General features: G+C 44.2%; 2 long non-coding RNA genes across 2 annotated transcripts; both read left to right on the top strand.

The window, feature by feature from the left end:
- Window positions 1-289: 289 nt before the first annotated feature.
- LOC145034067 (uncharacterized) lies at window positions 290-1109 on the top strand. Its single transcript, XR_013677863.1, has 2 exons — window positions 290-424; window positions 912-1109. It is a non-coding gene; the product is annotated as an uncharacterized LOC145034067 (long non-coding RNA).
- Window positions 1110-3162: 2053 nt separating this feature from the next.
- Window positions 3163-8762, top strand: LOC145034065 (uncharacterized). Its single transcript, XR_013677861.1, has 2 exons — window positions 3163-3323; window positions 8565-8762. It is a non-coding gene; the product is annotated as an uncharacterized LOC145034065 (long non-coding RNA).
- The last annotated feature ends 8625 nt before the right edge of the window (window positions 8763-17387 follow it).

Here is a 17387-nt window from a genome sequence, read left to right as displayed (position 1 = left end):
TCTTCATAGATCAAGAACAGACTCGGCGAGTTGTTCATACAACTCGGCGAGTCTTAGCATAAAGTGTTCATCGGATGAAGATGAACTCGACGAGTTGTTCATACAACTCGGCGAGTAGGATGAAGGTGTTGAATGACAGTTAGAAAGTGAACTCGTCGAGTCATAGCCCGACTCGACGAGTAGAACCAGGGACCCAGGACATCGGTTTGCTAGGGACTCGGCGAGTGGTGATCCACTCGGCGAGTCGGGTCAACTGAAAATTGACTCCAGCTTTGGCTTAGAGCTAATCCAGGGGTAAAATGGTCATTTTACCTAAAGGACAGTTAGCAGTGTTTGATTGAGTATGTCGTGGAAATTGCAGCCGGAGGACTCCCGGAGCAGCAGCAGCCAGTTAGTTCCCGATCAGTTCAGCAGCTACTTTGAGGTGAGTTACCTTCCAGTAGCAGTGGGTCTAAGGCCACAATGCCGATCCACCAGTAGGAGATGTATGATAGATGATTTTCTTTGTGATATCATCTAAGTTTGCTATTACCTGACATGTTATATGCTAGCATGATATATTGTATGTGATAGTAGTAGAGTTTGGTTGTTAGGACCGAAGGGTAGTCAGACACCCCAGATACGTCTGACAGTATGTGATGATATGTATGCGTGCTGGATTGTTACGTTATATGTGATCATAGTAGTAGGGGGGGTGAAATAGTCCCCGAGGATCGGTTGTTAGGACCGATGGGTAGGTCAGCACCCCAGAATGGCTTGACATGGGTAGGTCGGCACCCCAGAATGGCCGTACCGGGTAGTCAGGCACCCCAGAATAGCCTGGCAGTATGTATGTTATGTGTTTGTATGGTATGCGGTACGTTGGGGGAACTCACTAAGCTTTGTGCTTACGTTTACAGTTTTGTTTTCAGGTACCTCTGCATCGAAGGGAAAGGAGCCGGCGCGGTAGCGGCACGTCATACACACACTCTTCGGTTTCCGCATTTATGAGATTTACTGGGATTGTACTCTGATATTTTGATGGGATGTACGGTTTGGCTTTTTAGAACATGGTTGCAATGTGTTATGGTGTGAACAAACAATGTTTTTATTTATTGATGTTTTCTAAAGTAATATCTTAAAAATGAAATTTTCGGACGTAAAAATTGGGTCGTTACAAGTTGGTATCAGAGCCCTGGTTTGAGGGATTCGGACACGCCTTCGGGATTGTTTGGACTCAAATCGAGGGATTGAAAGATTTTTCCAAAAGAAATTGTTCTTTAAAACCCGGAAAAGAGTCACAAGAAAGAATAAAGTGTGTGACGTGCGCGACCGACCGAGCTCAAGTAAGTATTCCCCATAGTACCCATACAAGCTTATGTTATGTTTATCAGCTTTATGAATATTGCATGCTAGAATAGGCTAAGGATCTAGGAGTGATGCCTTATGTGCCTGTTTATTTGCTACAGCTTATTGAATATTGCATGCTAGAATTGAGTATACAGTAGTAGGATAGCCTGTTTAGGTTATGCCTGATAGTATGAGCTTAGCATCCTATGTTAAGTGTCGTTTCTTGTTCTAAGAACAGTTTTGGCTTGAGTCTGTTTTTCCTTATCCGAATGCTGCTTGCTTCGTGCTTGGTGGGATTCCGAGTAATGGGAGTGAGCCATTAGGTAAACACGTCACACCACATGTAATCAGGGTTGAATAATCCCAAAGTGTTGGAACTGGCCCTATTGCGCAGCTCTTGTTTGAGTCCAACCGTTGTAGGGACGGACCTTTTACTTGAAGGATTATCTAATCCTCATCACATGTGATGGTGTTTAGGTGGTGGCTGACTGGCATTATGAGGAGACCTACAGCAGCTGAGGACCAGTTGTATTGAACTTGAGTTTTCCCTAGGGCAAGCCTAGGATGAGAATAACAGAGAGTAGCAGTAGTAGAGGGGAGTTGGTGGAGTCGAGGAATTCCTCGGAGAAGGTACGGATAGATGTGGAAGGTAGTATGGGCCCGTACTACTGAAAGCAAAGGATCCGTACCCGAGCCGAGGAAGGCCAAGACGAGACCAAGGAACCTGTAAGTAGTTGAGATCCCCCAGAAAGTAGCAGTACCACTAATGATTATTATGATGTTTTGCAGAATGGTGGTACTTCGACCGAGACCGACAGATGGCGGGTCAGGAGAGGGGTCAGGTTCGGGATCTGGCACCGAGCCGATTGAGGAGAGGCTACGTGAGTTCATCACGTCGGAGATCACTAGGGGCATCCTTGAGTCGACCCCCATCATCTTTGGGTCGATCAAGGAAGGGATCGTGGAGTTGATGGAGGATCGCCTACGGGCATTCAGGAGCGACTTGGCCTCTAGCCAGTCAGGATCTCGCACACTGTCCTTCAAGGACTTCAGGGGCAGTGGTGCGCCGGATTTCCATGGGGTGAAGGACCCCATTGTCGCCAGGCGGTGGATTGCAGATATCGAGTCTGCCCAGTTGATCAGCTTCTGCCCCGAGGGGTCGAAGGTGAGGTACGCAGCAGGGTGTTTACGGGACCGGGCCCGAGATTGGTGGGAGTCAATGGGTGACTCGTTGGGAGCCTCGGCTATCGAGGCAATGACCTGGTCGGACTTTGTGGCTAGGTTCAGGGCAGAGTTTGCGCCAGCGGTCGAGCTTCAGCAGCTGGCCAGGGAGTTCTTAGACATGAGGCAGACGACAGAGACCGTGGCGGAGATCACCGCCAAGTTTCGAGAGAGGGCTTTGTTGGTGCCCCAGTACGCAGGTGACGAGGATATGAGGAGGACTCGTTACCATGATATGCTACGAGCTGACATTCGGGAGCATGTTAGCTTTTCGGCTTGCCCTACCCTGGACTCCATGATTGCCAGGGCTAGGGAGAGAGAGATAGATTTGGAGCACATCCGGAAACGGAAACTTGAGGATGGTCAGGCATCAGGGGCTTCGGGGAAGAAGCCCAAGGGATCAGATGGGAGGCCGAAAGGCCAGTTGGGACCGAGCCACTGCAGGAGGTGCGGCAGGCCGCACGAGGGGGCGTGCAGGATGGGATCGTCAGGCTGCTACAAGTGCGGCAAGTTTGGGCATATCAGCAGGGATTGCACTGCTCCTGCGACCGTTATTCAGACATCGGAGTTGCTGTGTTTCCACTGCAACCAGAGGGGCCACATGAAGGCCAATTGCCCCATGTTGACAGCTTCAGCGCCAGTGAAGGCGCCAGCTCCAGCGACCCTGCGGATCACGGATGGCCGTCAGGGCAAGGCAGAGGCTCCAGTGGTGAGGAGTCGGGCATTTCAGTTGACTGCCGAGGAGGCACGCGCCGCGCCCGATGTGGTGACGGGTATGATTCCTTCCTTCTATCTTTTATTTTTTCGTTGTTATGATATTGATATGTGCTCCGTGTGTATACATGTGTATTAGGATTGTTCCATGTGAACGACATCCCGGTTCAGGTATTGTTCGACTCGGGTGCATCCCGATCATTCGTTTCTCTTGCTCTTAGCAAGAGATTTCATGAGACTTCAGGCGAGTTAGATTTCCCGTTAGAGGTAGAGATTGCTGACGATCGATCGGTGCGAGCATCGATGGTGTTTCAAGATTGTGTTCTGCGACTGTTTGAGGAGCGTTACCTGGTAGACTTGGTACCCATTCCATTGCGTGGGAACAAGGTGATTATTGGTATGGATTGGTTGAGCCCTAATGGGGCCGTGATAGATTGCGCACAGCAGCTAGTGCGAGTCAGGACCCCAAGCGGGGGAGAGTTAGTGATTCATGGAGAGCGGCCGCAGTGTGGACCCACTGTATGTTCAGCAGCGAGGGCTAGGCGCTACCTTCAGCAGGGATGCGCGGGTTATGTCGCGTACGTGATGGACACCCGGGAGGCGGGTAAGGCGACCGTGAGCGAGGTCCCGGTGGTTCGAGATTTTGCTGATGTTTTTCCGGAGGAACTACCTGGGATACCTCCGGAGCGACAGGTGGAGTTCAGGATTGACCTCATTCCCGGTGCGGCTCCGATAGCTAAAGCACCATATCGGTTGGCTCCTCCCGAGATGCAGGAGTTGTCTACGCAGCTGCAGGAGCTGCTGGACAAGGGATTTATTCGGCCGAGCAGTTCGCCCTGGGGAGCCCCGATTCTGTTTGTGAAGAAGAAGGATGGGTCGCATCGGATGTGTATAGATTATCGGGAGCTGAACAAGGTAACGGTGAAGAACCGTTACCCGCTTCCGAGGATTGATGACCTCTTTGACCAGCTTCAGGGCGCATCTTGTTCTCCAAGATTGATTTGCGTTCGGGTTATCATCAGATGAGGGTCAGGGAGGAGGATATGCAGAAGACCGCGTTTCGGACGCGCTATGGCCATTACGAGTTCGTGGTGATGCCGTTTGGGCTCACCAATGCTCCTGCCGCGTTCATGGACCTCATGAACCGTGTATGCAGACCGATGCTGGACCGGTCTGTGATAGTCTTTATCAATGATATCTTGGTTTATTCCAAGACCCGGGAGGAGCATGAGGAGCATTTGAGAGAGGTGTTAGAGACCCTGAGGAGGGAGAGCTTGTATGCCAAGTTCTCCAAGTGTGAGTTTTGGTTGCGCGAGGTGCAATTTCTGGGACACCTCGTCAACCAGAACGGGATTCTGGCCGATCCGGCCAAGGTCGAGGCCGTGATGAGATGGGAGGTTCCGAAGTCTCCATCTGAGATTCGGAGCTTCCTAGGATTGGCAGGCTACTATCGGAGATTTATCCAGGATTTCTCCAAGATAGTCGTGCCCCTGACGCGGCTGACGAAGAAAGCCGTGGTCTTTCGGTGGGGACCCGAGCAGCAGGCTGCATTTGAGACGCTGAGACAGAGATTGTGTGAGGCGCCGATCTTAGCCCTGCCAGAGGGCGTAGAGGATTTCGTGGTTTATTGTGATGCGTCCATTTCTGGGTTGGGCGCGGTGCTGATGCAAAGGGGGCATGTCATTGCTTACGCTTCGAGGCAGCTCAAGCCTCACGAGGCGAACTACCCGACGCACGATTTGGAGTTGGGGGCGGTGGTATTTGCCCTCAAGATTTGGCGACATTACCTCTATGGGGTTCGGTGTACCATCTACACGGACCATAAGAGCTTGAGGTACCTCATGGATCAGCCGAATCTGAACATGAGGCAGCGTCGGTGGTTGGATGTGGTGAAGGATTATGATTGCGAGATCCTTTACCACCCGGGAAAGGCCAATGTGGTGGCCGATGCGCTTAGCCGTAAGACGGCGCCAATCAGGGACGCCTGTTTGAGGATGACTGTGGTGACTCCCCTGTTGGAGCAGATTCGGGAGGCTCAACAGGAGGCTATCAAGGAGGAGCATCGGAAGAGCGAGCGTGTAGTAGGTCAGGTTTCCTCCTTCGATTATGATAGCCGAGGGTTATTGACACTACACCATAGGGTGTGGGTGCCGTATCGCGGGGGCGTGCGCCAGATTTTGATGGAGGAGGCGCACAAGTCCCGATTCTCTATTCATCCCGGGGCGACGAAGATGTATAGGGATCTTCGTCTAGACTATTGGTGGCCCTGCATGAAGCGGGATGTGGCATGGTATGTCGAGCGATGTTTGACCTGTAGGAAGGTCAAGGCCGAACATCAGAGACCGCATGGCAAGATGCAGCCGTTGGATATCCCACTGTGGAAATGGGAAGATATCACGATGGATTTTATCACGAAGCTTCCCAGGACCGCGCGTGGAGTGGATTCGATTTGGGTCATCGTGGATAGATTGACCAAGAGTGCTCACTTTATTCCGATTCCGGAGAGCATATCGGCCGAGAAATTGGCCGACATCTATATCAGGGAGATTGTGGCACGGCATGGGGTGCCGGTATCGGTGATCTCGGACAGGGATGTGCGTTTTACTTCCAGGTTTTGGAAGAGATTCCATGACGAGTTGGGCACTCGTCTGCATTTCAGCACCGCCTTTCACCCGCAGACAGATGGACAGAGTGAGCGGACCATCCAGACTTTGGAGGACATGTTGCGGGCGTGTGTTCTGGATTTCGGTGGTAGCTGGGATACCTATCTTCCTTTGGCTGAGTTCTCCTACAACAACAGCTATCACGCGAGTATCGACCGCCCTCCCTTCGAGATGTTGTACGGACGGAGGTGTAGGACCCCGATATGCTGGGGTGAGGTTGGCCAGAGAGTTATGGGAAGCACCGAAGTGGTGCTCAAGACGACTGAGAGGATCCAGCAGGTCCGGAGCAGGCTTCAGACTGCTCAGAGTCGGCAGAAAAGTTATGCCGACAAGCGTCGATCCGATTTAGAGTTCCAGGTCGGGGATATGGTCCTCCTGAAGGTGTCGCCATGGAAAGGCGTCATCCGATTCAGGAAGCGGGGCAAGTTGGGCCCGCGATTCATCGGACCGTTCAGGGTCCTAGCCCGGGTGGGCAAGGTAGCATATAGGCTGGATCTGCCAGCCGAGCTTAGCCAGATCCACAGCACTTTCCATGTTTCGCAGTTGCGGAAGTGCCTAGTGGACGATTCTGCAGTAGTACCTTTGGAGGATATTCAGGTTGATGACAGCCTGAACTACATTGAGCGCCCAGTCGCAATCCTCGACAGGAAGTCGAAGGATTTAAGGAACAAGAGGGTGGAGCTAGTGAAGGTGCAATGGCAGCACCGCAAGGGTTCAGAGTGGACTTGGGAGCCGGTAGACGAGATGATGGAGCACTACCCCGAGCTGTTTCAGGACCAGGCAGCAGACTTCGAGGATGAAGTCTAAAATAAGTGGGGGAGATTTGTAGCACCTGGTTTCCGGTATGTGAATTTTATTTGAGCATTGCCTTAATTTAGCCTTAGACTCGGCGAGTCATAGGGTCCAACTCGCCGAGTAGGGACGAGACTCAGGACACGTCTTAAGTAGGCGACTCGACGAGTCCACATCCTGGACTCGGCGAGTCACCGCTGCGGGATGAAACCCTAAGTTTCAAGGGTTTGCACCCTATTTAAACTCTCATTCCGCCCCAACTCGTCCCCATTCACCCCCAGAACTCCCCCTACATCGTTTTCCCTTGTTACCTTGAGAGTTTGAGGTGTTCTTGGTGTGTTCTTGAAGGTTTTGAAGAGTAAGAGGAGTAGATCAAGAAGAGGAGAAGGAGATCAGCCATCTTTGTGTCATTTCAACATTTCCTTTGAGGTATAACCCGTTTTCCCCTTGATTCAATGCTTAAAACTTCATTTGAGTCCTTCTTGGTCAATTCCCCAAGTTTTTATGTGCATTATATGTCGTAATAAGGCGTTTGGCCTTTGGATCTATGCAAGATTGAGCTCCAGGAGCTCAGATCTGTTAGCTTTTTGGCCCCATGAGGCTTGTTAGCCCTAGATCTACCCTTTTGAGACATTTTGAGCCTTATAATCCACATTGGTGAATATCCACACGTAAAGTTGGAAACTTTACGTGTGATTCGTGTCCTAGAAGTCCAGATCTATGAATGGCATGGACTGGAATCGAGCAAATCGGTATATTTAGGGAGTGCATGGCGACGACTCAACGAGTCGCATAGGTGACTCGGTGAGTCTGGTCGCGAGTCACCGGTTTGGTCCCTTCTTCATGTGTCGAGTTGAGCCATGAGTCACAGGGGGTGACTCGGTGAGTTGGGAGCTGAACTCACCCATGTTAGGACTCGGCGAGTCCAAGGCAATCTTCATAGATCAAGAACAGACTCGGCGAGTTGTTCATACAACTCGGCGAGTCTTAGCATAAAGTGTTCATCGGATGAAGATGAACTCGACGAGTTGTTCATACAACTCGGCGAGTAGGATGAAGGTGTTGAATGACAGTTAGAAGGTGAACTCGTCGAGTCATAGCCCGACTCGACGAGTAGAACCAGGGACCCAGGACATCGGTTTGCTAGGGACTCGGCGAGTGGTGATCCACTCGGCGAGTCGGGTCAACTGAAAATTGACTCCAGCTTTGGCTTAGAGCTAATCCAGGGGTAAAATGGTCATTTTACCTAAAGGACAGTTAGCAGTGTTTGATTGAGTATGTCGTGGAAATTGCAGCCGGAGGACTCCCGGAGCAGCAGCAGCCAGTTAGTTCCCGATCAGTTCAGCAGCTACTTTGAGGTGAGTTACCTTCCAGTAGCAGTGGGTCTAAGGCCACAATGCCGATCCACCAGTAGGAGATGTATGATAGATGATTGTCTTTGTGATATCATCTAAGTTTGCTATTACCTGACATGTTATATGCTAGCATGATATATTGTATGTGATAGTAGTAGAGTTTGGTTGTTAGGACCGAAGGGTAGTCAGACACCCCAGATACGTCTGACAGTATGTGATGATATGTATGCGTGCTGGCTTGTTACGTTATATGTGATCATAGTAGTAGGGGGGGTGAAATAGTCCCCGAGGATCGGTTGTTAGGACCGATGGGTAGGTCAGCACCCCAGAATGGCTTGACATGGGTAGGTCGGCACCCCAGAATGGCCGTACCGGGTAGTCAGGCACCCCAGAATAGCCTGGCAGTATGTATGTTATGTGTTTGTATGGTATGCGGTACGTTGGGGGAACTCACTAAGCTTTGTGCTTACGTTTACAGTTTTGTTTTCAGGTACCTCTGCATCGAAGGGAAAGGAGCCGGCGCGGTAGCGGCACGTCATACACACACTCTTCGGTTTCCGCATTTATGAGATTTACTGGGATTGTACTCTGATATTTTGATGGGATGTACGGTTTGGCTTTTTAGAACATGGTTGCAATGTGTTATGGTGTGAACAAACAATGTTTTTATTTATTGATGTTTTCTAAAGTAATATCTTAAAAATGAAATTTTCGAACGTAAAAATTGGGTCGTTACAAAGTATATGTGCCTGCATTCATACTAAAATCAGTGTCACAATGACAAGAACAAAAATATTACGATTGTTGAATATCACAAGTAAGCTTGGGGATGTATGGTCCGTCTTGGGAGTGGCATAGCCTGATCAACTATGCTGGTCCGAGGAGTGATTAGCATGTGCCCAAGAATGGTTGTGATGTGGCAACAAGTCTATAAACTTACCAACAAAACCACAAAGAAATACCATAGGGGTATTTGGTCTTACTGTAGTTACTTATTTGAGAACTAAATAGATTTTTATTAATATGTCAATAGTTGCTTAGTGGATACACTAAGGTTATATGTACTAGGATTTCATAGACTTAGAATTTGTGAATCTTTGCCTTATGTCCTGTCCTCGTTGGGTTGGGGGCTTAGGGTTAGGGCCACTTATTCGAAGGTCTATCCTATCCTAACTACATATAACTGGTATGCACTAAACAAGTATTGAAGCAACGGATAAAGGTCATCTTATAATTATCTTAGTTAGTTCGTCTATTTAGTTATTTCTTATTTCCCTTTTCTCGCGTAGATATCATGGCTGGATTCTATCCCCACAGCGACGCGTACTTCCCAAACCAAGGCAATGCTGGATGGCTAGAAGAAGAACCAGAAGATGATCACCAAATCCATTTGGATGATCGCCATGCCGAAAGCTTCTCTGATAGTTTTGACTCGGAGCCTGAAATCAACAACCTACCTCCAGTTGCTCAAAACCCAAACCCTCGCCCAACATTTCAAGGACCCACGCCTCTGTGGGGCACAAACTTCGATAGATGGAGCTAGGAACAGGGTCAACCTATCGCCTACAACGGAGAGAGAAGCTTCTACAACCTCACTGAGGGAGGTTCAGCTGATAGGGTCATACTCATCATGGTTCGTAGGATCTCTCGAAATGACATACAAGGTCGAGCAGCTATCAATCGAATTGTGGAGATTAACGCCAACTCTGGCATTAACACAGTCTGCATTTACCAACTAGAGTCTGCTCAGGAAAGGACTATGGTCTGTAATGCAGCTCTACAGAGAGAACTTGCGGAAACCCAAGCTGAAGTCAGGGAACTACGAGAACTCCGAGCTCAGCAAGTAAGAGCTGACAGGCGTATGAGGGACCTAGAACGCGTATTGTCGGGATCAAGAACTCATGCTAGTATTTCTCGTCACCGATAGAATCTCATCGACTTCTCTTTTGGATATAACCTAGTTATGTAAAAACTCTGTTCTACTTCCCTATCTTTGTAGATCTTAGACCTACTAGGTCTTGATACTATCATAGTTCTATCAAAATTTTCCAATCTTGGTTGATGTAAGGCCTATTTCTAGGCCATTTTCCCCCAAACTTGTTACATCTGTAATTCCAGTATTATTGACAGATATCTAATCATATGGAATCTATTATCCAAATGTTATCATCTTCATTCGGATGTGTTATTAAATTGTGTTGTTGGACTATGGAGAGTTAGTCCATGAGTCGTTCTCATAATTCATTCATTCTTACCGTGTTATTATCTCTTTTAAACTTATAGTTAAAAGATGCCGCCTCGCAGAAGTACAAGGTGTAACAATGGTAACGAAACACTGATACCACCACCTCCTTTCGACGCCACTATGTTCCAGGCAGCTTTCACAGCAGCCGTAGCAGTGGCCGTGTCAGCGATCAATATTCCTGTCCCTAGTGGATCGGGAACGGGTGCATCTCCTTCTCACCATGGCGAGATCCATGGGCATCCCAGGGATTGCACCTACAAGGATTTAACGAATGCTAAACCTCGAAATTTCAATGGAACTGGTGGGGTTATGGTCTTAAGGCAATGGATTGAAAAGACAGAAGCAGACTTTGAGATCTGCGCCTGCCCGGAGGGCAACAAGGTCAAGTTTGCTACTTGTACCTTTTCAGATAGAGCGTTAACTTGGTGGAATGGCCACGTCAAGTCTCTTACTATTGTGGTGGCAAATTCTATCAACTGGGAAAACTTGAAGGCCATGCTGATGAGAGAGTACTGTCATCGAGGGGAAATTCAAAAACTCGAGCAGTAACTCTAGGGTCTGGAAATGGTTGGTTCCGACATATCAACCTATACTAATAGATTATGTGATCTGGCAATTCTATGCCTTGACATGGTTGCTCTGGAGAGCAAAAGAATAGAGAGATATATTTGGGGATTGTCGCCCCAGATCCAGTCAAGTGTGTTAGCATCCAGGCTTGTTACTTTCGAAAATGCCAAAGAGATGGCACAATCTCTTATAGATCACGGAAAACACCAAAACCCAACAATCCCTACACCCGGGCCACAAAAGGACAACAACAACAAGAAGAAAAAGGTGTGGAACTAGAGGAAAAAGCGGGGCTTCGCAGGAATCCTCAAAGAGGCAACAACTTGTGGCAATCAATGCTACCACGGTAACCCCTGTTGTCCCTGAATATCCTATAGCAACAAAAACATATGCCGGTAATCTTCCTAGGTGAAAAAAATGCAACTTCCATCACCATGGACATTGGAAAGAAATGCAGTGCTCTTATTGCAACAGGAAGGGGCATACCTCCCGTTTCTGCAAGATCCCAGCAAAGCCGACCGCCTAAGTTCCTAACACAGGTGTGGGCCAAGTTTGCTACGGTTGTGGCGAGGTAGGCCACTACAATAGGAACTGCCCTAAGGCGGGGATGGCTGGCGGAGTAGGAAGAATTTTGGACATAGGCCATGAGGAAGCCATAGCTGATCCTACGATAGTTACTGGTACGTGTCTCCTCGATAACTCATATGTAAGCCATAAATTTGCACACCTACTTAAACAAAAACCTCGTGCCTTAGATAAATCATTCATTGTAGAGCTTCAAAACAAGATATGGTCAAAAGAACATGAGTTTACGGCTGTAAACTCATGTGTTTACGACCGTAAACCCATGGGGGTTATGGTCACAAAACCGTAAACTCCAAGGGAGTTTACCCTTGAACCCCAAACACAATAGCAAGGTCCTACAACAGTTAGATGCAATCCTTATGACTTGTAGCACTTATATAAGGTGTTTTACATGTTTTAGGATGTCTTAAATTTGTCAATTAGTAGTTTAAAGACTAATTGGATACATATATATATATATATATATATATATATATATATGATTATATGTTAACTACGATCATTGGGTGTGTACAAGTCCTCACTTGACACCTAGCATCCTACCTTATCCGTTCATCCAAACCACCAACTGTAGGTGAGTTCATACCCCTTAATCAATGTTTTAAAATTTTAAATGCTTTAATGGGGGGAATACAAGTAGAAAACACCATGTTATAGATTCAATCACATGTGATTTATAACTGTGTTTTCAACCAACTGATTTCACATACTTCAAAATGTGATACATGAAATGGTTTTCAGTCTTAAAATACTTTGTTATCAAATGAATTACTTTTGAAATGTTTTATAAAATGACTTCAAGTCATTGTTGTTTATTGTTCAAAACTCTTAAATGTTTTACAAAACCTCTTTCATCTTCTTGATAAAAACAATATCTATACACTTATGTTCGTATATATATATATATATATATATATATATATATATATATATATATATATTTATGTATATGTATGTATGTATTGATATGAGAGCATTCAATCTTCTTTCAGTTCCCACACTCTTGGGTAGCAAGGGTGTATAAACTACTATAGGGATAGCTTAGGGGATACAAAACATTATTCCTATTACAAGGAATTACACCGAAGTCAGTTCATTCACGAGTTTATACTAAATGCTATATGAAGAGATACACTTACATGGATCCTCTTACATGGATACACTTACATGGATACTTTTACCTAGATACTATGTGATGAGATACTATTACATATACATGTAGATTAGATTTGTCTATCCTAGTACAAAAGGATACTATACGGGACTAACCATTCTGAAACCTAGCTGTTAGCAACAGAGGTAAATGCACATTTACGGATGCCTACGGTTAATGCTTTACAAAGGTACCTTTACGGGACTAACCATTCCGACACCTTGTTATTAGCTACAGAGGACAATGCACATCTACGGATGCCTACGGTTAATTCTATTCGACATTTACTATGTCGTGTTTATCCTAGTACCAAAGGATGATACTTAAATGTTTATATTTTCCCTATTACTTTTATTTTGTGATACGTTCACATAAACGATGAGGTAGACTATATATTGTTAATAGTAGTCATTTAGGGGAAAAACCATATTTGTTACTTTCAAAACATCCAGGTCTTGGTAGAAGACTACTTTTATACTAGTAGGAAATATGGGATTTTATAGGGTTTTCACACTTATATCAAACGTTTTATTTAAAGATTTACCTGGCATTCATAACAGCTTTCCAAAACAGAGTAATGACACTTAAATACTTATGAATTCACCAGCTTTATACTGATCTACACTTTCAAAATAACTTGTATTCTCAGGTCACCAGTAGACAGGTACGATGACCTGGTTTTGAGAAGACGGAGCACAGACAAGACTCGTCTTTTATTTTTATTACATATTTTGGTGTCTTATTACTATGAAAAAAACACATGTATTAAAACTTTACTTTTAATGCAATGGATGATGTTGTTGCTTGTTTACTATTTTGCACTGTTATGATACTTCACATGACGTCCTCCACCCCTGAACGTTTCCGTCGTTCTTGGTTTTGGGGTGTGACACACGCTCCACTAACATTTGACAAAGGTACAAAGTGTAATTCAATGGAATAACATAATTTTCACATTTTACCCTAAAGTAACTAAGATTGGGAATTTGTAAAAACATGTTAGTTACTTTGCAGTATTCATTATACTTACAATGATGTATTAAGTGCCCTATCCTATACGTTCGGGTAACAACCCTCCACCAATCAAGCGAGCGGTGGGTGTGAGTGTACACCCATTGAGTGTCATTTAATGGGAAACAACCTTATACCACCTTATAGATCGGTTTCGTGAATGAGACCTACTACTGATAAGACTAGCTTATTCTTATACATATATATTAATCTTATAATAAATAAAGTATAAAGTTGATTTTTAAACTTGTGAAAATCTAACGGTTGAAATTTAAAAGTTCTATATAATTAAACTTTTAATCAAAATTTTAAATTTTAAAATTTGAGGGTAAGTTTTGAACTTTTCAAAACACAAGGGATCAAATAACAAATAATGTAAATCTAACAATTAATTTAGTGATTATCTATATTTGACCTAATTCAATTTATTGCGAGATAAGTTACCCAATTAATTCAAATAATCAATTTTAATCATATAAGGAATTTATTATCTAATCAATTGGTAATTATCTTGTGTTTTCGCAAGGATAATCTTTCAATAACTATAAAAATCGAATCTTATCAGTTAAAAACATATAAGGCAATTATCTTTCAGCAAAACAACAATAAAATCCAAAAATTCCTCTGTCTGACGCTCTGACTTTCCGAGTCACTCACTAGACTCGCCGAGTCAGTTCGAATAGAGGGCCATAAAACGATTTTTAGCAGATAAACAATCATAGCATCACATACAACATAAACAATTCAAGGCTCTGATACCACTGATGGCTTTTATGCATAAGAACAATCCTTTGTGCTCATACAAACCATAATGCTTGGATCTAGGTTTCTCTATTGAACATGCAATGAACCAAGACTTGCAAACCCTAATCTAGCATATATAATTTTGAAATTAGTTAATTACATCAGATCTAGATGTTAACCTCTTCAAATAGTCGCTTGAATCTTCTTCTCTTGAGCTTAGAGTCACAATTGTAACTCCCATAGTGGATCACAAACACCACAAGCAAGAAAGAAACTTTGAGAGATGAAGGAGGATGCTAATTTTCGGCCCTAGGGTTTCTCTTGGAAGCAAGTGGTTAGAAATTGGAGCCTTAGGGTCTTATTTATAGTGCAAGTTGCAAGGGTTTTAGTCTAAACCCTAATGGATAACTTAGCCACCAAGTAGCCCAAGGAACCTTCTGGAATAAGGCCCTTGGACGAAAATATGATGATCTTTCATCATAATTTCGTTACCCCTTAGTCCATTAGGTTTCCTAGCCCAAAACTCAACTATCATACATTTAACAGTTTATGCCCTTTTATTTAATTAATCTCTTTTAGTCACCAAATTAATTCCTAATCTCTTTTAGCAACCAAGTAGCCCAAGGAACCTCCCACTGCATCATCGCCTCGATTTTGGCCGGATTGACGAAAATCCCATCTTGGTTAACGAGATGTCTAAGGAACTGGACCTCTCGCAACCATAACTCACATTTCGAGAACGTGACATACATCCGTTCTCGCCTCAAAAGCCCAGAAGCTCGCGAAGATGCTCATCATGCTGCTCTCTAGTATTGGAATACACCAAAATATCATCAATGAACACAATAATCAAGCGATCGAGCATTGGTATGCATACCTGATTCATCAAGTCCATGAATATTTTTGGTGTGTTGGTGAGCCCAAACGGCATCACTACAAACTCGTAATGTCCATAACGAGTCCAAAATGCAGTCTTATTTGCGGCCCCCTCCCTACCTCTGACCTGATGGTAACCGGACCTCAAGTATATCTTAGAGAACCAAGACGCTCCATGTAGTTGATCAAAGAGATCATCAATCTGTGGAAGTTGATAACGGTTCTTTACCATTATTTTTTTCAACTCTTGGTAATGAATGTACATCCGATGTGAACCATCCTTCTTCTTGATGAAGAGAATTGTCGCTCCCCATGAAGAACTGCTCGAACAAATGAACTGCTTGCCTAGCAGCTCTTGCAACTGAGATGATAGCTCATGCATCTCATATGGTGCCAAAATGTACGACGCCTTGGAAATAGGGGCCACACCTAGAACAAGGTCGATCCTGAACTCGACCTACCTCTCCGTAGGTGTGACAACCCGAAATTTCCAGTTGGTCAAACCCTAAAAGTCAAACACTTCGTATCATAAATTAATCTCATTATTTCTTATTTTTAAGAAATATAAAGTTCGTTTGATTATTTTAATTTTATTTTTAAACGAACGGGTGAAAGAAAGTGTCATCTCGGATTTTGATTTTTAAAAACCGCAAACACTTCACGTATTAGAAACACCTTGGGTTTAAAATTCACCCAAAAACCGTGAACTCATACATATGTATGAGTTTACTCCCCAAAAACTAGTAATTTGTGTTTACTCCCCAATAGTCAAAAGTGTAAACTCCAAAAACTCTCTCAAGTATCATCCAAGATTTAATTCCAAATCTTCAACCTTGTAAGTGTTCTAACCATTTCAAGTTAGTAAAAAACTTAATCTAGTGTTTTTGCATCTATTCATCCATTCATTTCCGGTTTTTGTTTAGATTTTCCAAAACACCAAGAACACCAAGAACACACACTAAGTGTTCTTGGCCTTTTAGCTCAAATCAAGCATTCTACTAGTAAGTGCTTCCATCCTTGAGTGATTTTAAGCTAGTATTACATTTAAACATCAAAAATTTATGCCAAGAACACATGTTTAAAGGTGTTCACGGTCCAAGGAGATGCTTGGGTCGTAAACACCCTAAAATGCACCAAAGTGGGCCTAAGTCCTTATCTAAGCCCTAGTTTGATGTATAAACCATCCTTGACTTGTTTAAACCTTCCTTTGTTGTGTTTAAGCCTTGAAAAAACATCAAATGCCCACAAAAATTAGGTGTTTACGGTTTGGGGATCTCCCAAAACCGTGAACACCCAAAAGCATGTCTAAATGGGTTATTTTCCTTCCTTATGCTTATAAACTAGCTTATACACTTACCTAATTGTGTTAAGGACTTGAAAACATGGCTATACACTCTTCCATATGGGTTTACGGTTTCTAAACCCAAAAGGAAAAATCCATGAGGCCGTAAACTCCTCAAATGAGGTGTTTTGTTGCCCTAGTCCATTCCAAAGGCCAAACCACTTAGTAAAAATGCTTCAATGGCTTGCTAAACCACAAAACAACACTTGGACTTTAAGACTAGAGCTTATGAACATAAACTCTAGAGTTTACTACCGTAAACTCTCTAAGTCTTGACCACCGAAATCGTAAACTCCAAGGGAGTTTACCCTTGGACTCCAAACACACTAGTTTTGCCCTACCAACACTCGGATGCAATCCTTGTGATCCTTAACACTTGAAACAAAGTGTTTTCATGTTGTAGGGTGTCCTAACTTAAATTATTAGTTATAATTTGGCTAATTAGTTATATATATGTTCATTATATGATAACTAGGCTCGTGCGTGTGTACAAGTCTTCATTTGTCACCTAGCACCGTACCCGACATTTCAACCCAATCCACTAACCACAAGTGAGTTCATACCCCTTTAATTAACCTTTGAAATACTTTTAAATGTTTTAAATGCTTTTATGGAGGGGAATACAAGTTGAATACTTATAGTTATTACATAAATCACATGTGATTAATAACTACAAAACCAATGATTTTACTACTATTCAAACTGTTTATCACAGCTATTTTACTTCAAACTGTTTTTACAAACTCTTTTACTTATCAAATAATTTTACCTAAACTTTGTTATACTTATT

Source organism: Lactuca saligna, chromosome 3 (assembly GCF_052625555.1).
Source record: "Lactuca saligna cultivar CGN05327 chromosome 3, ASM5262555v1, whole genome shotgun sequence".
Classification (NCBI taxonomy): Eukaryota; Viridiplantae; Streptophyta; class Magnoliopsida; order Asterales; family Asteraceae; genus Lactuca; species Lactuca saligna.
This window is presented reverse-complemented; position numbering and strand designations above follow the sequence as displayed.